This window comes from Pituophis catenifer, unplaced genomic scaffold (genome assembly GCF_029215685.1).
Source record: "Pituophis catenifer annectens isolate HBS135680 unplaced genomic scaffold, rPitCat1.0.hap2 SCAF_6, whole genome shotgun sequence".
NCBI classification, from domain to species: domain Eukaryota; kingdom Metazoa; phylum Chordata; class Lepidosauria; order Squamata; family Colubridae; genus Pituophis; species Pituophis catenifer.
Window position 1 is genome coordinate 25671342 of NW_027256886.1, and position 25377 is coordinate 25696718.

General features: G+C 37.6%; 1 protein-coding gene across 1 annotated transcript in view; it reads right to left on the reverse strand.

Moving 5' to 3' along the window:
* The window catches only part of AGTR1 (angiotensin II receptor type 1), a 42612-nt gene extending 20471 nt beyond the window's left edge, over positions 1–22141 (reverse strand). The window contains exon 1 of the mRNA XM_070946372.1: positions 22022–22141. The gene's annotated coding sequence lies outside the window, so the exon portion shown is untranslated. The remainder of the gene's footprint in view (positions 1–22021) is intronic.
* Between the last annotated feature and the right edge of the window lie 3236 nt (positions 22142–25377).

Below are 25377 nucleotides of genomic sequence, written 5' to 3' on the forward strand. Positions count from 1 at the left end.
TAAAAGCAGTTGGGGAGCAGAAAGAAATGAATATGACTGAGGCTTCAGTACTAAAAGAAAGGGCTTAATTTAACATAAATTTGTTATATTTCTTTAGGATTTTGTTTGTATAAGTATATTCAAAGGTTAAGTACACACTAGCATGGAGAAAAACTATGTGATCACTAAAAGTTGACACCGACTTGATGGCCCACAATCAATAAAATACAATGGTTTCTGATTGAATGGTAGAAAAAAATGGTGAAGTCTGATAGTGGATTGATTGCTAGAGATGAGCAGGGTTTGTGTGTGTGTGTCTCTCTGTGTGTGTGTCTCTGTGTTTGGTGTTTGTCTCCTCTATTTTGTTCAAGCATATGCTAGTCAGCTATCTGTGTGGGAGATGTTAATCTGCATTTCTGCATGAAGCAAGGGCCTCATAGTCTCTTCTACGTCTATGATCTTGTGAAAAACCTGACATGCTATCTATACATTTAAAAATAGAGATGGAATATAAATGTAATACTTCAATAAAACAACTTATGCTCAAAAACCACACATCTTTTCTGAGAGTTCTAGGAGTTCAGTGAGGTAAAAAATTAATAAAATTAATAAGGTACATGACAGAGAACAAAAAGTGAGCATCTCTAATCAGATATATTAATGCATAACAAGATATTTCCAAATATAGATAGTCCTCAGCTTATGACCACAATTGAACACAAATTTTATGTTGCTAAGTGAAAAATTTGTTGACTGAGGTTTTGCCTATTTTACGACTTTTCTTGCCACATTTGTTAAGTGAATCACTGCAGTTGCTAAATTAATACTACTACTACTACTAACAGTTAAGGGGATGTGGTTTCCCCAGTGACTTTGCTTGTCAGAAGGTCACAGACATGACCCAGGGGCATTGCAACCATCATAAATGTGAGTCAGTTGTCAAGTATCCGAATGTAAATCACATAAACATGGGTCATAAGTATGAAAAATTTATTTATTATTTATTTATTAATTCAATTTGTATGCCGCCCCTCTCCGAAGACTCAGGGCGGCTCACAATGCATTTAAAATCATTATAAAAAACATTTAAAAATTAAAAACATTAAAACTCATTCACACCATACATGGCCGGATCTCGCCGGATTGCAAGAGCGAGATCAACGGCCCCAGGCCTGCCGGAAAAGCCAGGTCTTCACCACTTTTCAGAAGGCCAATAGGGTGGGGATGATCCGGACCTCAGGAAGTAACTGGTTCCAGAGAGCTGGGGCAACCACAGAGAAGGCCCCCATGGGCCCGACAGCCGGCATTGTTTAGCTGACGGGAGCCGGAGAAGACCAACTCTGTGGGATCTTACCGGTCGTTGGGAGTTAGGCGATAGAAGGCCTCGAATATACCTTGGCCCTGAGCCATGTAGGGCTTTAAAGATAATAACCAACACTGTGAATTGTGACCGGAGACCAATAGGGAGCCAGTGCAGCTTGCGGAGAATTGGTGTAATGTAGGTGTACTTAGGTGCACCCACGACAGCTCACGCGGCTGCGTTCTGGACCAACTGTAGTCTCCGAACACTTTTCAAGGGTAGCCCCATGTACAGTGCGTTGCAATAATCTAACCGTGAGGTGATAAGGGCATGAGTGACTGTGAGAAGAGCCTCCCGATCCAAGTAGGGTCGCAATTGGTGCACCAGGTGAACCTGTGCAAAGGTCCCCCTAGCCACAGCTGTCAGATGTTGCTCTAATCTTAACTGTGAGTCTAGGAGGAGATCCAAATTGCGAACCCATTCTGAGGGGGACAATTTCTCCCCCCCCCAGAACCAAGGATGGACAATCAACATAGTCTTTAGGAGGCAATACCCACAGCCACTCGGTCTTGTCTGGGTTAAGTCTGAGCCTGTTGACTACCATCCAGAGGCAGACAGTGAGGGTGAGTGAAGGCGTGGGGGGGGCGAGAGAGGGCTTTGGCGACCCCTGTGAAATGGCCGTTGGACCCCCAAAGGGTCACGACCCCCAGGTTGAGAACCACTGCTATATTGGATTGCAGTTGTTTCCAGTCACATCACCTGTACTGAATCTACTACATTTATCTCAGAGGAATACTATATTTTTTCCCAACTCCTCCCCCTAAAAAAATTTACTGTGAGAGAATAGGCTGAGGCTTACTGAAAAATAGTATAGAAGGCAAATGATTTTTTTCTGTCTTATCTTTCTTTTGGCAGGATGGATTCATCTTCAATGCTAGGTTTTAGGTAAATCAACAAATAATTTGCTCCCCTTGCTCATCCCCTATTTTTGCTGTTTTGCCAACTGAATCCTATTCAGATTATCTGCATAGACAAAGATTTCAAGAGAAAATTAATCTCCAATGGGTTAGTCTGAAGTAAAGTCAATGGCCGGCAAAAGAAATAAGTTACTGGGACAAAGAACATTTTAGGCAGCTCAGATGAAAAACAATTTCACACGGCAGGTGCAAGCAAGCATTACATATTTGGCTTCCTTTGCTTTGGAAGATGTTCCTCATGAGCAATAAAAAATTGCCTGTGCTCTTTTCTATCCCAAATGTGCCATTTGCCAACATTCTGAAACGGCCATTTCAGTATTTACTTGTGGGCAGAAAACATTTCTCAGATATTTTTAGGAATAGCATACTTTTAATAATTACAGGTAGTCCTTGACTCATGACTGTTTGTTTAATGATGGTTCAAAAATAGGATAGCCTCACCTGGCTTCTATCAAGCAAAGTTAACTGGGGGAATCAGATTTGCTTAATAATTGCATGATTCATTTAATGAACATGTGATTTGCTTAATGTCTGTGGTAAAATGGTCATAAAATCAGTAATGTGCTGACCTACTTAGCAACCAAAATTCTGGTATGCAAGCAAATCTTCCCGCCCTTGCAATGTCTTTTAGTTTTACTTCTACTTGCAGTAGTAGCAGCTCTGGAATGAGGTTGGCTACTCATCCCCAATGCCATGGACAATACAGCTGCTAGCTGTAGGGGAAAAAAAGAAAGAAAGAAAGAAAGAAAGAAAGAAAGAAAGAAAGAAAGAAAGAAAGAGAGGAAGGAAGGAAGGAAGGAAGGAAGGAAGGAAGGAAGGAAGGAAGGAAAATGATGAAATACTTTAAAAAAAGTATTAAAAAGTATCCTTCTTGAACTGATGTGTCAACAAGGGAAACTAATGATATCAAAATGGGTGTGACCCAACATGTAAATGTTATTATGTTTGTATTAGAGTGAGATGATCAGCCATATAAATCAGATAATTGATAGATGATAGATGCTATCTATTATGACATATTATATTAGCCACTGTAATCACAAATATTCCTCTAGTTTTTATTGAAACTCTTTAAATTGACCAATACCACATTGTATTCCATGCTATACTTCAGCTCTGAAAGTTTTCATTTGAAAATGTCAGTGCCCTAAATTAGAAATGCTATTGTGAAAGATGTTTAAAATGCCAAATGAGAGAGCAGGCTAAAGAATATTTTCTTAAGCATAGCTGTGATGTATTCTGCTGGTACATAGTCAAATTCTATCACATGGAAATATTTTGGGCGTTGCTAACAACAAATAGACCAATCATACTAAGTATTCATTAATCAACATGGAACATTTTGATTAGATCCAATTAAGTTAAATTAAAGTGCATCCTACTGGACTAAAGCAAATTGATTGTATGAGTCACAGTTTTAGATTTTATACTGATCATGACACATCATAAAGTATAAATTCTCCACATTGTAAGACATCAGAGTTGGGTTGCTATATCAAAATGATGAATAAATAAATACATTGTAACCTGCTTGTTTACATATTGGAAATATGAGTGGGAGGGGTTATCTTGTCCACCAGGGCAACAAACATGAAGAAGTGCCAAATATTTTGCAGCATATTTAGAGAAAAATTTCCTGGCATTTTTTTTTACAAAAATCCCAAAACTATTTTGTCTAGTAGCAATATCCTGAAGGCAATTTTGGAAAATTAATAATAATTATTGTCATTGTACATGTATACACAGTATACACATACAACGAAATTCACTTAACACCCAAAGACCAGGTCCAAGACACATAACAATCCCCAAACACCCCCTCACCCACCACAATTCCCCGCCCCTAAACCACCCAAACATCCACACAACAGGCCAAGTAATGCTGTCCAACAGCTCACTGATGGTGGCCCTTTAGTTCATTGTTGAGTGCAATTATAGATCTGGCTGGGATAAAAACTATTCAGAAAACGTATGGTTTGAGTTTTAATTGTTCTGTATCTTCTGCCAGAAGGCAACAGTCCAAAAAGATTATAAGCAGGATGGGAAGAGTCTCTGAGAATGTTGTGCAACAAACAGCGAGATTCGAAGATGTCGCCCAGGGCTGGTACTGGTATTAGAGTCCGATGATATTCTGGGCAGTTTTAATGATTCTCTGTAGAGCTTTTTTGTCCGCTACAGAGCTGCTCCCGTACCATGCAAGAATGCCATATGTCAGGACACTCTTGATTTTCAAATGTCCTAGATAAACAATGACTATATTTCAAAGACCATAGACTTTGATCAAAGTCAATTTTATCATTCTTGTAGTTTCTCATTTTTCCATGCAGATGTTTTAAATACTGTATCAATTTACTTCTCAAACTGTTGCTGAAAAACTTGTTCCTTTTTGGAACTATTAAGATCCATTTTCCTAAAGTTATTAATTTTACTATGAAAAATGTAAAACAGTTCTTCTGACTCATTAACTTAAAGACCGGAGGAAAGTACAAACATAAATAGTTTTTCTGAGTCCATATACAATGATATGAATTGTTTAAAATTGTACTGAAAACTGAACTAAATAAATGTTAAAATCCACATAAAGTGTTGCAATTTCTTATTTCTTCCCTTGCACATGGCCTTCCAAACTCGTATAAATATTCCAATATGGTTGAATTGCTATTTTCAAACCCGTAGGTGTAATTCTACTGAAGTATTTGCAGTTAGTTTTTAGTATGAAATTACATCAACCCTACTTCAGAGGAAGTGTGAAGTTTGGGCATATAAAACCAACGTTAAAATTATTTTAAAATTAATATTTCCACTGTTTTGCTTATAATTGTTCCCGAGAAGATGCTTTAGAAATTATAAGATAAATAGATTGTCCCACTGCAGGGAGAGTTGATGCTCCAACCTTGAAGAGGAAAAAAAATCTTCATTTGTTCTGAAATCTTCTGTACTCTGTACTTTTCCAGTGTTGGAGCTTCAAAATGGGAAGAGGAGAGGGAAGAAGAAATGGTACTACCAAGGATGGGAAGGCCCTGGGCAAAAGATTCTAGACTTTCACATACTCCTGCAGACCCTCATACTCCCCTCCATTTTTCTCTTCCTCTTCCATTGTTATACAATACTTCTCTCCTCCTGTACTCCTTAACAAGAAGTTCTTTGTTATTCTTTGTTAACAAGAATAAGATCAGAACAAGCCTTTTCTTCCTTATTCTTTAAAAGGGTTGGAGGCATTGCCAAAGAAAACTTCAATCCAACATCTTCTTTTCTCTGATCAGTTTTTAGGATGGGAAAGTACAGCCAAGTCTTCCCATGCATCTTGCAGTAAGTGGTACCATCATCACTAGTGATATGTTGTGTACACAAAAGATTTTGGGATTTTCAGACTGAAACCTGGTTCTCCTCACCAATAAACTACTTAGCCTTATAGCTGAGATAAATTTATTTCTTCTCTGATTTCAGTGACAGAGAATCCGTTAAATATGAACAAATCACAAAATGGCAAAAGTCAGAAAAAGCGGAACATCACTGCAGAACATTTATTCTTCCACTCAACTTTCTCTACTAGGCACGCATCTTTAATAGGATCCGAAATGGATTGGCATGAGGATTAGGTGAGAATTTTGGCAAAGGATAGCATATAAAAGTGTTTATAAAGTACAGAATGGCGGGCACTGACATATTTAACAGCAAAGACGTATCTGCATAAAATACTGTAAATAGATACTCCATTAAAATGCTTTCCTAAGAACTGTATTTCTACTTGTAAATACTGATGACCACTGGAAAATTTAATAAATACTAAGCTTTTGTGATGAGAGATTTTCATTAAAAACAAAAGTCAGGACAACATAATGGACATCCATGCTGCATCACCAGTATTATGTGAACTCAAATTCAAAATAATTTAAAAATAGCAAACAAGATGAAAAATAAAATGTATAAAAAGACAGCTCCCGCTCCTAGTTTGTTCACACATTAACAATGTCTGTATTTTCAATTTTTCCGTATCGTAAGGCAGCATGTGCCTCTCCAGAAATTATTGGACTATGTCTTCGAAGATTCTCAATATTTTCTGAGGCTAATAGCAAGAACGAATTCATCACAGAATGCTCTGCAACAGGGAACATTCTGTATTCTGCCATATGCAGAATACAAAGTGGTGTTTAAGGAAACATGGTACTCGAGAAAGCAAGAGAGTACATAAATAATAACATCTACATCATCCTTTAGTGCTCATAATGTTGACATCTGCAGGGTGCATAAAAAAAAAGGTGACATGTGTAACTGAATTAAACCTCACATGTACAACATGCAACTCATTAGAAGGGGTTGGGGTTTCAATCACACAGTTATGCTCTCTTTGTTGACTCTGTGACATTTTCCCATTGATAATATTTTTATTGTTATATACCTGGACATATTACATGGAGTTTTTATATGTTTTTTTAAAAAATAGCTTTTGTTTCGTACACATCACTGGATTTCTTTAAGCAATACGTTTTGAGAGTTATGTATCATTGAATCCAAAAGAGGTAAACATGCATAGGATAGGGCTGTATATGTATGTTTATTCAAGCAAACAATATAATCACGTTTCAGAAGGATTCTAGCTCCCTTTGTAGAAAGACAAAGCAAATTTATAAAGCAAAAAACTGCTGCAATGGCACTCCACACTCAATAATTAAAAGCCTGTTAGATTTTTTTGCTGTAATAGATCATATATGATTAACTCAAGGAAATTATGTAATCTGTTGTATAATTTTTCTTCCCCAAAATCAGTTGTAGGAAACTGTAGCAAACAGAACTGATGTTATACATAGGTAGATTGTAAACTATATAGTTTGGTACATTTTAAATGTTCAAATTTCAGATCGTTTTTTTGGTTTGTGCTTTCATGGCACACTGTAGATCACTTATAATGAAGCGTAAGCTAAATCGGTTTAAAATAAAATTCTAGCATTAGGAGATATTTATAGTATTGCAAAACAATCAACATTTTTTTCTCCCGTCAGGTCCTGAATAAAAAGAGATGGATAAGATGTGTATGCAAGATGAACTTCCTAGTAACTTTAGCCTTGTTATATATGACAACTACTCAACTGGAGGGATCTTCCTTAAATATATTTTCTAAAAATGAGAAAAAGGCTGTTTAAAAGTGCCCGAAGCATAAAGCATTAAAAAAAATAAGAGTAGCAGAATCAGCCAGGGGTTTATTAATAGCTTATTTGTTATGGTCCTAAAATTAAAGGGTGGGTGGAGGGAAACATTCAGGTTATACAAAAATATAAATAGGTTTAAGAGAATTAGCTGGAGACCAGCCACAAAGGTCTACACCACCAGAGGGCAGGGGTGTGGCAACAAAGGACAAGGTTGTCTCGGGTGGTGCCTTATGGCCTTATGGAGTAGCTTTGCCATTGTGTAAGGAAACACAGATGTGTTTATAACTTCAAAAACAGATTCCATTTAGTTACTTTGTTCTGTTTCTATTCTCAGAGGCTTTTAATGACCAATTTTATTGCTCTTGCCTTGATGTTCAAACTCTGTTTACCTATATCTCTCTGCAGACTTTCTGCTCTCTGCCTGCTGTGGTTGGAGGATAAATCATTTTCTGAAAAAAAATAAAAATAAACCATTTTCATTAAAGTAAGGGGACAAATAATCAAGAAATACACTATAGGGAAGGGAAGTCATAAGGGTCTTCAGAATATCTGAAGATATTCAGATGCCTGATAGATCTACAACTACAAAGATTAGAATAGTGCAAGCATTTGTATTCCCCATGACACTCTATAGGAGAAGGATGGATTTGAAAGATGCAGGATAGGAAGACTATTGATGCTTTTGAATTTTTGTGTTGGAGAAGAATACAAAAACACCCCCCCCAACAAATACATAATTGAACAAATCAATCCAAATTCCACTCAAGGTACAAAGGACCAGGCTCAATTATCTCACTTTGGACACATTACATAAAGACCTAGTTCTCTAGATAAGGCCCTAATGGTGGGAAAAATAGAAAGAAAGACAAGAAGAGGACAACCAGCAGCAAAATTACAATGGCAATGAATGTGCCATTGGGAGACCTGAAAGACCAGGTTAGGGATAGATCATCATAAAGAAAATCTATATTTTAAAAATCTATAAGCCGCGGTGGTGCAGTGGTTAGAGTGCAATATTTCAGGCTACATCTGCTGATCACAGGTTGCCAGTAGATTGGCAGAGTGAATCTCACCAGACTCAAGGTTGACTCAGCCTTCCATCCTTCCAAGGTCGGTAAAATGTGGATCCCGATCATTGCGGGCAATATGCTTACTCTGTAAACTGTTTAGAGAGGGCTGTAAAGCACTGTGAAGCGGTATATAAGTCTAGGTGCTATTGCTATTGCTATATTTGCCATCCTTAAGAGTTGATGATGATTTGATGGTACAGTCAGCCAGCCTGCCTGCCAGCCAGCCGGCCAACCAACCAATCGTGGTGTGAAAGTGCTGGAAGATGAACAAATCTCCCAGCTGAGTGAACGCATCTAACAAAGGTTCTTGTTTTCTGATTTTAGACCAAGCCTCTTTCATCCTTCACCTTTCCATGTTCTACCCTACAATTTCATATTGAAGAGGAAAGAAATACACAAGAAATGTCTTTAAAGCATGTTTCCCTTCATAGTAATTTCAGATTCAACCGTTCAAGAATTGTGAGAAAAAGATTATATGCTATCAACTTTTTCCCATGCATGCCATTCGTTGAGAAAGTACATTTTGCAGAACATGACTCCACTCTAAAAACTGTTAATAACATGAATTTCCATTGAAAATGAAAGAGAACAAGTTGAACCTGTAAAAAAAATGTTTCTTCAAGATACTAGATTTTATTTTCCATCCTCCCCATTCAGGCCATCAACATTTGGTAGTCATTCAGCATCATTAGTTTTTGAATTTCTGGCATTTTTTTCCCATCTGGCTCCATGTTTTCTTCTCTCTTCTACTTACTTTTAAGATATATAAGATGTATGATAAGGGAACAATGATGTACCTGATGAGGAATTGCAGTAATTTAATAGTATATGGGTGTACTTAGCCTAGTGGTCTTTAATGCATATTGCTTCAGCTTTGTTTAACATGTAAACCTGCCTAAAAATTGTACAATCCAGTGTTACAAATTGTACAACCAAATTGCAGCAGTAAAAATTGCAACTGGTAAAAATGAGGAAACAAATCAAATACAGATCATAAGTGACAGATGTCTCACTTGTTTAATGGATGATTCTTCTCCCTGCTGAAATTCTGTTAACTATCTTGAAACCTACTGAACTTGAGTATGGACGGTGCTATTTTATTGACTATGAAATGATCCAGTGATGCTTTCCCAAGGGTGATAAGCAAAAGAAAAAATTTCAATTTGCTTTATTGCTACAAAATTTTTCCTGGCTGCTATTAAAATTGAAATAATTTTCTATTGAGATGAATAAACAAAAATAGCAACATTCATGGGACATTTTAAAGATAAATTATTGTAGCATAATAATAAATCAGCTGGGCTCAAAAAAGCCACTGATAGCTAGTGAGCTTAACCTGGTCTTCTCTTTATTCAAGTGCACTTTGGAGAATATGAGCAATTTTACTTCCCCTCCTCCCTCATCGATACACAAATGACAACCCAAATGATCACATTTCTTAAATTATAGCTTACAAATCTACATAGAGCCGAGGTGGCACAGTGGTTAGAGTGCAGCACTCCAGGCTACTTCAGCTGATTGCTGACTTCAGCAGTTTGGCAGTTCAAATCTTACCAGCTCAAGGTTGACTCAGCCTTCCATCTTTCCGAGGTCTCAGAGGACCCAGATTGTTGGGGACAATATGCTGACTCTGTAAACCATTACATAGGCCTGTAAAAGCACTATGAAGCAGTATATAAATCTAAATGCTATTGCTATAGAGAAATAGCTTATAAAATTGGGTTCAGCATGTTTTGTACCACAAAACCCTTGGAGTTTTGCTGTAGCCACTCCAACAAACCAAAATTAGACCACTCATCATTATCATTGACATATACTGAATATTTAATGTTCTTTCATTGAGCATTCTGAACAACTTTTGCTTATTTTTTACAAATTTACTACACTTGTAATTTGCTATTGATAATTAAATCTTTTGCAATTTATCATTTTACTAGCTCACGGACAAAGTACAGTACAAAATTGTAGCTCTTTATATTTTGAAACAGAAAATGCCTAAATGCACATTATAAATAATAAGTCTAATAAATTATCAGCAACAAATTGCACATTAATGTCTGCTATTGAATAGTGAATATATCTAGTTTTAAATCAACATTCCAAATCTGAATTTTTTAAAATCAAAAAACAGCGTTGAAGAGTATAGTCATACATCAACATAAAAGAGGAATTTCATTACGAAAAGAGAACAAAATAAGGAATGGACTTGAATAAAATCTATGTCAATAATGACTACAATCTTAGTGTCCATTTTATGAACACTAGAGATGTGCTATGTTCCCTCTTGCTTTAAACACTCTACTATCATCCCAGTGCCGAAGAAGCCCAGCCTCAAAGAACTTAAAGACTACAGACCAGTTGCTCTAACATCTGTAGTCATGAAAATCTTTGAAAGACTAGTGCTGTCCCACTTGAAAACCATCACAGATCTGCTGTTAGACTCCTTGCAATTTAAATACCGAGCAAATAGATTGAAGATGATGCTATTAATATGACTCTGCACTACATCCTACAACATCTTGAATCTCCAAAGACCTACGCAAGGGTCCTCTTTGTAGACTTTAGTTCAGCGTTCAATACCATCATTCCGGACACACTTCTAAGCTAAACCAGCTACAGATACAGATACAGATACAAATACAAATAAATAAAATACATAAACAGGCAATCACATAGAGACATGCTTTCAGGTTATGTTGTTTTTTTCAGGACAGGATTCACTAGGCATATGTCATCAAAATGGAACCTCACACCCACTCAGCTCTCTTTCAGCTTTACATACAACTGCAACTCTGTTTTTTGTTTGGGTGGAGGTGTTTATAGCTTTTATATTGTGGGTGTTTTACTTGGCTTATATACTTTATGTAAATCGCAGAGAGTCTCTTGACTGCAGTAGGGTAGGAATGTAGAAAATCATCAATCAATTATTCTGGCAAGCAGAACATGCAAACAAGGATACACTTTAGGAAAGCTTGGAAGTCTATGGAGTATTTCACAGATGTTGCCTACCAGATGTTTGGATAATATCTTATGTGGACAGACTGTGCAGTCTACAATAAACCTTAGAATCTATGAAAATATAATATATATTCCTACCAGATGTTAAGATAACACCACATATTATCCTAACATCTGTTTTTATGCAAACAAGAAAGCCTTTATTTTATTGTAATGTATCCTTGTATCCTGCAAAATAAACAGATATATGCAGGAATCAGTTTATGGAAAGTGTGAAAATGGAGAATAAAATCTTTTTCCTCACAAAGGCTCAGTGTAATGACTAACATTTCACTTGACTGTATAATCAGTAAATTATTTTTCCAACTATCTAGTCACATGCAGCTTTCCATTTGAAATGAAATGGCAGTTAGGTATCTTCTGTCTTGCCTATCCCTAAATTTTTCCTGGTGTGGTACATATTCACACATCCAAGTTCATCTTACTTTCTCTTTCAGATGTTGTCCCACCTAAGTAAAGCTGAAGGTGAGGATGAATAATGCATAATATCTTCACTGTCCAGCATGTGGGGTGATTAGTAATTATGACACAATACTTAAAATTATGAAGAACACATAATTTTTCCTTTTATTTGTCATCTCTCCATCTCTCCGTCTGTCCATCCATCCATCCATCCATCCATCCATCCATCCATCCATCCATTCATCTCTTCTCAGATTTGATATTCATTTTGTATCTTCAGTTTTGTTCCAACAATTATAATGAATTTCTTGATTTTTGTTTATGTGAAGCAGCTTGGTTTATAGACTCCAGCAGAAGGATTCATCTTTTTTCAAACAAAGTAGTTTCTGGGTTTTATATGGATTATATGAGGTCATTCCAGCAAGTAACCTTGTCTATGAGAAAGATTTCATTGGTTTCACTTCATTTCATTTCACTTCATTTCACCATGAGCTGGTTGGTTGCCAGTTTGCAACCATTTTGAACCCAATTCAAAATGCTGATTTTAACCTTTAAAGCCTTTTATGGCATGGGCCTGGCCAATCTGAGGGATGTCTTCTCCCTGGTTACATCAGCTTGCTCCATTAGGTCTTGCAGAAAAGGAATGATGCAGGTATCATTTGCTAAATTTCATAGTTTATAGTATGGTAGAGTATTCAATCAGCATTTACTTTCCTTTTTATAAATGAATATTTTCATATCCAAGTTATGAAATATAACATTATGCAGTATTATGCAATACTGAAATTAAGATTATTTTTTTTAATTTTGCCTTAAACTTAAGGAGAAAGTAATTTTGCTTCTCCTTTCATTTGCATATCTGTGACATTCAAGAAAGCTTTAAAAAAATTGAACAACGAAGGTTGTGATTGGCAACCCTGAAATGATATCCTTCTCTATGTTTTTTAATGTAAATTCTGAATTGTGTAAGAGTCTTGCCTGGGATCTTGCATGGGTAAGTAATTTTGCCTTGGATGATCCATGTTGTTATCTAATGTAACTTCAGGACATTCAGTTGGGGACAGCATAGAAGCAAAAATAGAACATTATTTAATTTTAAGGTGTTTTCCACATTTTCTTTCACCAGATACTTTACTTACGCAATCCACTTTTTGTAACACTGTACAATGCAAAATTCATTTCCCTTCTTTTCCATTTTAAATTTAATCCTAGCAGTGAAATGCTTAGGCTGTATGGTGGTTTTACAATTGTCTTTGAATGATAGGCTTTTATTGCCTCAGTTTGTTCTGATTGATTATAGAAATATAAATCAAGCAAATAAATGTAGTGTGGTATATTTTATAAGTTTATGCACTCCCTTTTGTAAAACAGCCCTATTATTAATCTGACCTATGACTGTGAGGTAACAGAAGGCTGACTCAATTTTATTAGAAACTGTTTCCTTTTTTCAAACTCACTCATGTTCCATTCATCCCTTATAAAGAAATGGAATATTAATATACATTAAATAGTTATTATAACACATGCTGGAGACCGGAGAAATTATTTTCATTTCCCAAAGGAAACGTTCATAAGAACATCTTCTTTCACAAGGGGAATGCTGGGGAAACATGGACAGCTGGGAATTATCCCCCAAACTTGTCTCATGTGCTTCAGAAAGTATTGTTCAAAGCTCATTCCATTTCTTTCCTCCCCCACATCCCAAGCCAAATATAAGTGGAACATGCACACTATTGACACAATCTTCTGAATCCTTAAACAGAGTTTCTAATGCTTCCTCTCTTTTATTTTAGGTGGGGGGCATATATCCTGTTGGGTACACTTGCTTCAACGAGTAAAAAAAAAAAAAACTGAGTTCAGTTTTTAATGACTACATAAGGACAGCCCTATAGCAGGCATGAAATGTTTCTTGTTTGGACCGGATCGCCCGATCGGGTAGCGATGGAGGCGGGTGGTTCGGAGAACCGATAGCAAAAATCCCTGCCCCCCCATTGCCCATCTGAGCCGCGCAATCATCAGAGGCTTTTTTTTAATTTTTAAAAGCATTTTTTCTATAACCTCTTTGGCCGAAAAAATGCTTTTAAAAGTAAAAAAAAAAAAAGCCTCTGATGATTGCGCGGCTCAGCTGGGATCATCAGAGGCTTTTAAAAGCATTTTTTCTACAACCTCTTTGGCCGAAGAGGTTATAGAAAAAATGTTTTTAAAAGGAAAAAAAGCCTCTGCCGATCCGGCAAGTCAGCTGGGATCGTCAGAGGCTTTAAAAGCATTTTTTTTTACAACCTCTTCAGCCGAAGAGGTTGTAGAAAAAATGGTTTTAAAAGTAAAAAAAAAAAAAAAGTTGGCCATGCCCACTCAGTCATATTACCCTCCCCCCACCAAGCCACGCCCACAGAACCGGTAGTAACAAATTTTACATTTCACCACTGCCCTACAGTCTTTTTGGAAATAGTGCAAAAGAGACAGAATTGCTGTGGCTGTGATAAAATGAATGGGAATCTCCATCTAAGCATTGAACGGATAGGATATCCAGTAAATCTAATAAAAACAAGGTAGATGTATTTACTGAAGCCCACCAATAATGGATTCTTCTTTTATTTTTAAGAAAATTACGTGAAAAAGTGAGATTTTTTTTTTTTAAAAAAACAGAGATAAGATTGATTGGTGGTGGTTGTAACCATTCAGTCATGTCTGACTTTTGGGAACTTTATAAACGCTCTGCATGCTTTCCTGTCAAGCACAACTTCTTTCAGTTGTTGGATGCTCAACTTTGTATCAGATTTGATGCTATCAAGCCAGTGTGTTCTTTGCTTGCCTCTTCTTGTTCCACTAACCATTCCTAGCACCGACTACTCCAATGAATTTGCACGCATGATATGGCCAAAGTAAATCAGACATAGTCTTATGATTTTGGCTTCTAGTGATGTGTCTGATTTTATATGATTTAGCACCTCTCTGGTGCTAGTTACTCTAGTTGTCCATGACATATGCAGTAATTTATACCAGCAGCAGCATAGTTCAAAGACTGCAATTCTTCTTCGATCAACCATTCTTAGTGTCCAACTCTCATACCCATACATCATTATAGGGAAGACTATTGTTCTAACTAGCCTGCTTTTTATATTTATATCAGTAGCTCTGCTTTTCCAGACCATATTCATGTTAACCATTGCAAAGTGTCCTAAAGTTATCGTGTGTTTGATTTCAGAATTGCCAAAGTGAAAAATTTTTGATCCAAGGAAGCTAAATTGTCAAACTCATTAAAATTTCCTCTTTGCTGATTTTAAACATCTCATCTTTTTTTAGCAGCTGTTATCATTATCTTTGACTGATTGATTGATTACATATCATCAGTTTGCTGTCAACTCTTAACCATCATGTAGATAGATCTCTTCCAAGATGATCAGATGACACAGGAAGTTATATGTCAGAGTTATTATTTGAGTTGTCAAGTTTTACACAAAATTAGGAGAATTTTGGCAAGGACATTGCCAAAGAAAGCAGGACATTCCTTTAAGAAAAGTCATCCTGATGAATGTCTTAGTTTTGTACCACTGTGTCTTATCAGACATCATCTTTTTTTTAGCCAATGTACTGCCGTAATGTAGCAAGAAAAATAGGCTGAGGAATTTTTGTAGTTTGAAGAGTGTCTTCTTCTTCTTGTGCCATATCCGTCATCGGACATTGACGATCATGTTGGCAATCCAACATTGACTAGTGCTTCACAATATATCTAGTAGCATTGCAGAAGGCAATAGAATATAATTCAAATTCAATTAAGATATGCTAAAACAATGCAAACACATGATTGGTATTGTTTTTATAAAACAACTTGTAAGCAGGGTGGATAAAAATCAATGATTTTTTAAAAAAATAAATAAAAAAAAATCAGATTTTTTGATTTAAATTGGATTTTTTTATTTAAAACGGATTTTTTTGATTTTTATCGAATTTATTTTAATAAAAAACTTTTGGGGTAAAAATCTATCGTAAGATAGTTTTCTATTTAAGATACATAAATAATTTAATTTATTCAGCATGAAACGGAGCTTAGTTATGTAGCATGAGGCTGTATATTCTGCAACACTGGGACTATCGGTGAGTCAACAATGGGTCAAAGGTGTAGCAGAGATGACAGTTGCTCTTTAAAAATTATGATTTAAATCGAGTTGATTTAAATCAAGCCTTTTTACTAGTGATTTAAATCATGATTTAAATTGTGATTTAAATCAACTTGATTTAAATCAAATCCACCCTGCTTGTAAGCAATAATGCTAGGCTTAAAATAAATTCATTTAATCTGGGTTACAAACATCCTGTTGACAACTACACAGAAAGTTTGGACTCTTTGCTGCTATTGAGAGGAAGCCCAGATGTTTACAGTTCATTTAAGAGAAATATCTCACAGCAGTTCTAATTATAAAATGTGCAAGGAAGCTAGCAATGCAACATATACACCTAAAACAAGAAATGTGTTTTTAAATGTAATACATAGTAATATTGTTTGCCAAATCAAAGAGACAAACTTATACACATTCACTTGAGAGCTACAGTTAGGATTTGTTTCTAACATTGCTATGATAACAGTCACAAGGCTGTATGTTGACAAAAATCTTCTGCCAATAGTAATTCCTTATGCGTTATGCGTTACTTTATGGATATTACTGGTTTAGCACAAAAGTATGAATGTTAGAAAACTATTGTAAAGACTTATCATCTGTCTATTCATCCAGCCATCTCATGTTTTTTTTTCAACTGAATGTTGTTCGGATGTGCTGGATTACAAATCTCATTAGCAGAGTAAATAATTTTCATTCTTCTTCTCCCTCTCTTTTTTCTCTGCAATTCTCTGGGCAAATAGCTGAAATTAAGGACTCACTTACGTCTTGACATGGACATGGTCAACAATTTTTTTTCTGCAATGTTCTCATGTTGTTAAAATCATCTCATCTTCAGGTATTCCTTTTCAGTGGGCAATAAGCTGTGCAGTTTTGCAATCTAACACACTTCAAAGATGATTTGATTACTGTTGAGCTCTAGTGAACTTTACAGGGAAGGATCCTTCTGGCACTTTCTGACCAAGTTGAGACTTTTGAGGGCATATTCCATAATCCCTGAACAGTATTTTCCAAGGTCATTCTGCTTTGAATAGAGGGTGAATAGTGGGAGAGACATAAATCACCCCAAAGCAGCTGAGAGAGTGAGAGAGAGAGGCTGTATGTCAAAGCTGGAAGAAATAAGATTTCATTTTTCATTTCATTTTATTCAATTTGTATACCGCCCTACTCCCGAAGGACTCAGGGCGGTGAACAGGCACAGAATAAAAAGATGGTCATCTTTCTACAACTTCCCAGTGCAATTTTTCCCAGCATCAGTTTTTGAACAAAGATTTGCCAGAATGATCCTTCCCTATAAAGTTCACTAGAACTCAACAACTCAATCATCTGTGAAATGTATTAGATTGTGCTCATCGCAAAACTGCACAGCTTATTGCCCACTAAAAAGGAATATCTGAAAATGAGATGACTGTAACATCTAGTAGAACATGTTAGGCTATTGCTTAACGCATTGTAAGCCGCCCTGAGTCTCCGGAGAAGGGCGGCATATAAATCAAATTAAAAAAAAAAAACTCTTCTAGAATTCTACTAAGTGGTATCTAAAAGAAGCCCAATAAGCATCTCTGCTATGGCAAATGGCTTTGCAGTTGATGTTCAGGACTCTTTTAGGTATGAGTTTAGTCCTGTTCCAAAATAGCCTAAAGCCCTGTTTATTGGAATTCAGTTAGAAGCTCATCATTGATTGCACTCACACAAAACACTTGCACCAACCAGAATGAATGGTGACAGACAGCTAAAAGTGCTGGCCTGGCCATCTTCAAATCTTGTCTCCTCCCCAACGCATCCCATGTTAATTAATGGTTATTTTGCCATTGGAAGGTAATATTTCATGGGAATGGACGAAAACATAGCTGGGGAGCCCACCAATTTCTGTCATTAATGTACACTCACCTTAAATAAAAACAGCACTATTTGCTGGTATTGTGCCTCTGGCAGAGTAGGATTGTCAATAGACACAGCAAGTTATAGTTTTCTAAAAACTCAAGGACAGGTGGATAGCACTTTAGCTCAGCTGTCAGGAAGAGCTGTAGGATAAACAAATTCATAGTAATGCGTCTATAAAATCTGCACACTAGTTTTAAACACAGGGCAATGAAGTGAATTTTGCGATAACAAGTCAGCTTAAAACTCAATGAAGAAAAATAATCCAGCAAACTAAAACAGTATAAAATCAGAGTCCATTTAAAAGGCATGGAAATCTCTATCTCAATCTATCATCTATCATCTGTCTTGATAGATGTTTCTGTCTTGCCTGACATTGATCTTATCCCTATAGTTCTCTAAGAAGCCAGTTTATGAAATCATACAGATTACTAACTGAAGTTTGTGTACTTTATCCGGAGCAATTCTTAAACAGAGGTCTTACCGAACACTGCAAAGTTTATATAAAACTACTGTTTTATATATAAAACATGTGTTCTACTACTAATCTTCTCTTCCCCATAATGAAACCCATCATTAACTATTCTGATTTATTGAATTTCTGAAGTCCAGATATATTTCTACATGGGTTTGGGTCACGAGGATTTTTTTGGTGCATATTTTTGCTCTGAGTAACAGAAACTCAGAGTAACAGAAACTTATTCTGATAGTTGAGTTTTATCTATGACTGTTGTGATAGAAATTCTAATTAGTTCAACAGGATAGTTTAGGGGTTACACCATAACTTCCGTTCCCTGGCATCCTTTGGAAGTGACTATAGCCCCCAGTCAACCAAGTCCATAGACATATTGTCTGTAGATTAAGAACAGAGTAGGATACCTTAGATATCATCAGCACTTAACCTTATTTTTTCATGGGGAAATAGGTTGAACTAAAGATGAATAACTCGCCTCAGATCTATTCCTATGACTGTGAATGGGGTAGCACTCAACTCTCCCCAGTCCAGTTCAACACCTTACCAAATGCACACCTTGGTTCTTGGTCTACAGCCTTAAATATTGCAACATTTAGTCACAGCAATAAGATAGAAAAGCAAAAATATCTTCTCATTTTAAATGGGCTTATAAGGTCAAAAATGTTTTCTATGAAGTCACTAAGACAATAAAAGGAACCCTCATTTTTGCCCTGGACCCACCGGATGGGAGGGAAGAAACCAACGGACAAAAAAGTATCCTATTACAATACATTTATATATAAGGATAATAACAATAACTATAGGATAATAACAAAGCTAGTGAGCCTAAAAGCCATAGTCTTGGAGGAAAACCCTTGAAAAATCTTACCTGAGAGATAACTAGGTTCAGAAACACAGTTAATATGTCAAAACTATGTTTACGAGCCACCTACTTCCTCCAACTCATGACTCCTTAAAAAAATATAAAAAGGAATCAAGTTTGCTTTGTATCCACACAAATTGTAGGAGGTAATAACTGGTTGACTGCATTTATTTCTCATTCAATTTCCTTCTTCCTCAGTATCTCAGTAGTACACTGTGGTCTCTTCACATGCCAGAGCTGTTCCTTTATTTTTGTGAGAAGTTTGTTTTGTATATTATGAAAGCTAAGGGGTCTCTGGTATTGCCCCTTGCAATCATATCCCATCCTTTTCCTCTCTAGATTCCTAGCATGTTCACACACATACTTTCCACAGATGAAAAAGTGATCGACATTCCATTTGGAGAATTCCCACTGTTTTCTCTGTCTATGTTTTCCAAGCATTTTTCTCCCTTTTCAAATGTCTGCTGCTTCTTGTCTTCTCTTCCATAATTATACACCAAAGGTCATGGAGCAAATCTTCTCAAGTCTACTCAAGTACTAGCACTGATTTCAGTTTAAAAGCAGAGACAGACAGAGTTGGTTTCTAATCTTTCATGCATGTTTATCTGTATATATCCTAAATCATGTAATGTTTATTCTGGCTACTTTACACATAGCAAAAAATCAGTATTAGGCAGACTTTATGTAGCGTGATTCACTCTTTACTTTTGTATGGTAATGGAAATGTTCAATTAGATAGGCCCCATAATGGTGATGTTTGACACGCAGGGTTGTTTTACAATTTTCTTCCACCTGGTCTCAAATATTGCCATTTCTATGTTGTGGGACCCAAGGTTAATATAATCCTCAGTTTTCCTTAATCAGAATTTTACATATTTTTAAATTCTGACCTACACTTGCAATAAATGACAGATTCTTCCAATTATTATGACTCTATTAAAACTATCAATTCCAATCCGCTTAGCAAGATTGGAGTGTTAAGAAATCATTCCTCACTTTATCCACATAAACCAATGTATCTGTTCTACAATACAGGGTACACATACCAAGCAGCCAAATGCGGATAAAATAGAGAGGTTTGGAAGAGTCAAAAGTAGTAATTGGTAACTAAATTAAACATATCCATGGAGTTTTCGAAGTGCAAAGTACATTAAAGTACACATTCCTATTAGTTAAATGCTGGACTTTTATTTACGTCAGACTTTGATAATAATCAGGGGACAAGAGAAGGCATCGAAGGTCATAGAATGGAGTGAGTTTCCTAACCAGAACATGTGACTGTGATCCTCTACATAGTTTGGCTATTCAAATGCCACTGAATTCAATGGACTTTAACCAACCCAACCAAATAGAAAGAGCTTCCCCGGGACTACAGCGTTTAACTGCAAAGAGCCAATGCACAGAGCTAATGCACTGAAGCCCCCAAAAATCAGTACCTTATCTTGTGAGAGAAAATCAAGAAAAACATAGCAATATCTAAGATACAATACTGGCATGAAATTACTTCATGTTCAGAAGAGAACAGACTGTGAACTCAATTGTTTATTTTTTAGATCCAAGCAAGAATATAACTTTTTCCATTGGATGTTGTGAGAAGTTGGAAAACTTGCCCCTTGTACAGTAATGGCTGGTAGTCTACACTGTTAAGTGATTGGAGGTGCTGATAAGAGGACAAAGACAAGAGGATTCATATGATAAGGCCAGAAGTGGAGACACCCTTTATCATTTGTACACAGCATTGTTTCTGTGGCATCGTTTCAAGCTAGCCTTGGAACAGCACTACTCTCTTCATGGAGGGGCCCAGTTGTTATTGTGAACTGATTAATGCAATCCCACTTTCAAAGTTTTCTGAACATTCAAAGTTTTCTGAACAGAGTGTACAATCAAAGCCATCACTCTGCTAAACAAATAATTCCCTCAACACTATTTACTAAGTCAAACTATTTACTAAGTTTGCACTACTATTAATCTTCTCATCTTCGCATCGTTCCCATCACCCATCTCCTCCCACTTATGACTGCATGACTGTAACTTTGTTGCTGGTATCCTTACGATTTATATTGATATTGTTTCCTGATTGCTTATTTGTAACCTATGACTATCATTACCTTATGATTCTTGATGAGCGTATCTTTTATTTTATGTACACTGAGAGCATATGCACCAAGACAAATTCCTTGTGTGTCCAATCACACTTGGCCAATAAAAATTCTATTCTATTCTGTTCTGTTCTGTTCTGTTCTGTTCTGTTCTATTCTATTCTATTCTATTCTACAACCTCCCAAAAAGTGCTTATATAATGAAGTACATATGCACCTTGAAAGATACATTTTGTATTGCGCTTCACCAGAAAAAGAAGTAGCAGTGTAAATAATAATAAATCGTAAAAGGAATACTTTATCCTAGAAACAATATAAATAACTTTAAATATGGCAGCAAGTTAAATATCTCGAAAGTCTTTAAATTTTAAGTATTCCAGAATTATGATCCAATACAATACTCAAGTTTAGCCAACTACTACGAAATTCAGAAATCGAGTTGCTGGATTTTGATTGCAACTGTCTGATTTTTTTAAAGCAAAGAACTGGAGAGGAGGAAATAACAATACCCAACTCCTAGTATTACTACCGCATCTGCATCTCGCAGGAGCAGCCTCCGCTCATCGGTGTTGCAACATCAGTATCCCCCAAGTTACTCAGACCTTTCCACAACCTTACCTGATCCTACAGATATAGGCGCGGGGTGTTAAGAAAACTGAAATAGCGCTGAAAAGAGTGGAGGGGAAAGAAACTTACAGGAGCGCCTCCGCGCGTGTGTCGTAGGGCGAGGAGGTGGCCGCGGTGGTACACCTACGGATTGGTGGCGCTTTCCCTCTTCTCCCTTTAGTTCGGTCTCTCTGCCCGCTACGAGCCCTTCTCTTCGCCTTCTGAGCTCGCTGGTGTTACTATTGCTAGAAGGCGGAGGCTCAGCCTCAACCCAGTCCCCTGGGTAACTCGAAGGGAGTGTCATGAGGCTTGGACTTGTCCGGTGTTAGTTCTGGATTTATAGCAAAGGACGTTGCCCGCTTCTTTCCCATCTAGCTCACTCCACCCGCCCCATTCCCTCCTAGGAGACCCCCTTCTGGCCACCTCGCGTTCTTTCCCCCGCCCCGCCGCTCCTCCCAGCTCGTGATACGGCCTCTGCCTTCCAACCTCCACGGTCTTCTTCCCCGCCGCCGGAGCCCACCGGTAATGAAATCGCTGCGTGGAAGGACACGCGTGCGCCTCAAGCTTCGCCTTCTCAGCGCCCGGAGCCAAGGTATCCATCAGCGCGCTTCCCTCAGCTTCCCTCGCTCTGCACTCTCAAGAGGACGTAGAAAAAAAAGGAGATAAAAATCGGGAACGATTCCCTCGGTTTGAAGAGACGCCTTTGCAAAGTTTTACGTTTTTTCGAATGGTGGGGGAACGAAAGTTTCAGTAGTGGTTTTTTTTTTTTTCTGCGTTTATTAATAGTCAATTTTTATTGGTCAAGTGTGATTGGACACACAAGGAATTTATTCGATGGAAGCAGCGCTTTCCTCTTTGATAAAAGGCCCGCATTTCCAGAGGCCCTCCCCGCCAGAAAGCAAACAGCTTGTTCACATTTTCGGGGTCCTCATGGGAACAATTACTTGAGGCACAGCTCAGTGTGGTCAGGGCGTTGCACCGGGAGTGTGTGAAGAGAATTTCACACAGAGAGAATTTCACACACAGTTCCCTTCACTGATTGATTTCCGTAATTCTTACATTGTATGCATATATGTGCCTCTGTGTTTTGTGGGAGGGGATATGTCCCTCCCACATGAGGATATACATACGGTGTTCAAAACTTCTCTTGAGAGTTCTCAAACTTCGAACTCCATAACTTCTAGAGGTCTGAGATTTCAATTAACCCATTCACTGCTGTTGGCAGGAATCCGTGTAAAAGGTTTTTGACATGCTATCCAAAAGACCTGTCCTGGGAGGATACTGGATTGCTTTCCCTTACCCAACATCACCTTCAAATCAAATGCAAATAGTGGACAAGTGGGCCGACAAAACATACAAGTTAACTGGACATTTCTTTTGATTGGTCAGTTTAGTTCTGATCTGCACTTTGCAGCAGGGGTGAAATCCAATTTTTTTCCCTACTGGTTCTGTGGGCGTGGCTTGGTGGGCATGGCAGGGGAAGGATACTGCAAAATCTCCATTCCCTCCCCTCCTGGGGGAAGGATACTGCAAAATCTCCATTCCCACCCCAATCGGGGGCCAGCCAGAGGTGGTATTTGCCGGTTCTCCGAAATACTCGAAATTTCCGCCACCAGTTCTCCAGAACCTGTTAGAACCTGCTGGATTTCACCCCTGCTTTGCAGAGATTTCATTTTGAATTTGAACCTAGACTAAACCATATGGTGCCTTGCTCCACTGCAAGCATGCCTCATCCTTTATTTTAAGAGCCTGGCTATCCACAAACTTCTGCAAGTATCCCACTGCAGAATCATCTTATAGGCTTTTGTGCTCCACAGCAAAGTGGTGTTTTTGCCCTTCATTTTTCAAGTCACTGTATGGAGGCAATGAACCCTGCATTGATGGTTGTTGGGAAGGTAGCACTTAGCACTTAGCCCTATATACCACTTCACAGTGCTTTACAGCCCTCTCTAAGCGGTTTACAGAATCAGCATATTGCCCCCAACAATCTGAGTCCTCTTTTTACCCACTTCGGAAGGATGGCACTTCTTTCATCTCTCCCATTGGTCTTGCCATGGTATACCCTAGTCCTTTGCTATTCTCTCTGCTCCTTGGTGTTCCCATGGCTTTACAGTCAAGTGGAGCTCTTCATGCCAGAGAAGTTCATGTTTTGGACATCTCTCTCTTTATTTTTATTCTCTTTTTGGAAAAAGGGCAAATGACACACAGCCAACCATTCGTTGCTGCTATGAAACACTAAAAGCCTCAGGTGTCCTACATGTTACCCATATTTGGACCTTTGGAGCTTTTGTCATCTGTTTGCTTTGATTCTTCCTTTCTCAGGCTTCTTATCATGGGTTCAACATCAGACAACCTAGTTGTTGTTGTGTCCTACCCTTGGCTTGGATTTTTGTTTTTTTAAAAAAGCATGCTGGGAGATTCTGGGGTTTAATCTAGGCAGTTTAAAATGCTGCTTGATTTCAACAGCACATGCTAGCCTCATAGACGACTGTTGGCTATTATCACAGAAATGGGGAAGCAACAATGTACAGATAGTCCTCACAATGGAGCCCAAAATATCTGTTGCTAAGTGAAACATTTGTTAAGGGAGCTTTGCCCCATTTTACGACCTTTCTTGCCACAATGGTTAAGTGAGTCATTGTAGTTGTTACGTTAGTAACATGGTTGTTAAGTGAATCTGGCTTCCCCATTGACTTTGCTTGTTAGAAGGCCGCAACAATCACGTGACCCTGGGACACTGCAACTGTCATAAATATGAGTTAGTTGCCAAGCATCTGAATTTTGATCACGTGACCACGGGGATGCTGCCATGGTCGTAAGTGTGAAAAATGGTCAGCAGTCACTTTTTTTAGTGCCATTGTAACTTCCAACAGTCACTAAAGGAACTGTTGTAAGTCGAGGACTATCTGTAATCTTTTGTCAGCTGCCCTTTCCTCTGCTTCACAGAATACCATGAGAGTTAGTGTATGAGTGGTACCTTCCTCTACTACAAAGTTGCACATCTCTGCTTCAGCTCAAGCAGGCAATGACAGAGGCTAGGAAAGAGAAGAAAAGATAATAGCAATAGCACTTAGACTTATATACTGCTTTACAGCCCTCTCTAAGTGGTTTACAGAGTCAGCATATTGCCCCCAACAATCTGGGCCCTCATTTTACCGACCTTGGAAGGATGGAAGGCTGAGCCAACTTTGAGCCTGGTGAGATTCAAACTGCCAAATTGCAGTCAGTCAGCAGAAGTAGCCTGCAGTACTGCATTCTAACCACTGGCCACCACAGTTCTTATGGTATAATGATATTATCCATACCATAAATAAATGGTAAAGGCATTCCTTCCGATTTCAGCATGCAACTTTGACCCTTCATGAAATGAGGAACTTGGTTATGATGTGGAAAAATTGGCACTAGTATGTATATGTGTACATGTGTATGGATATTCATATTTATTC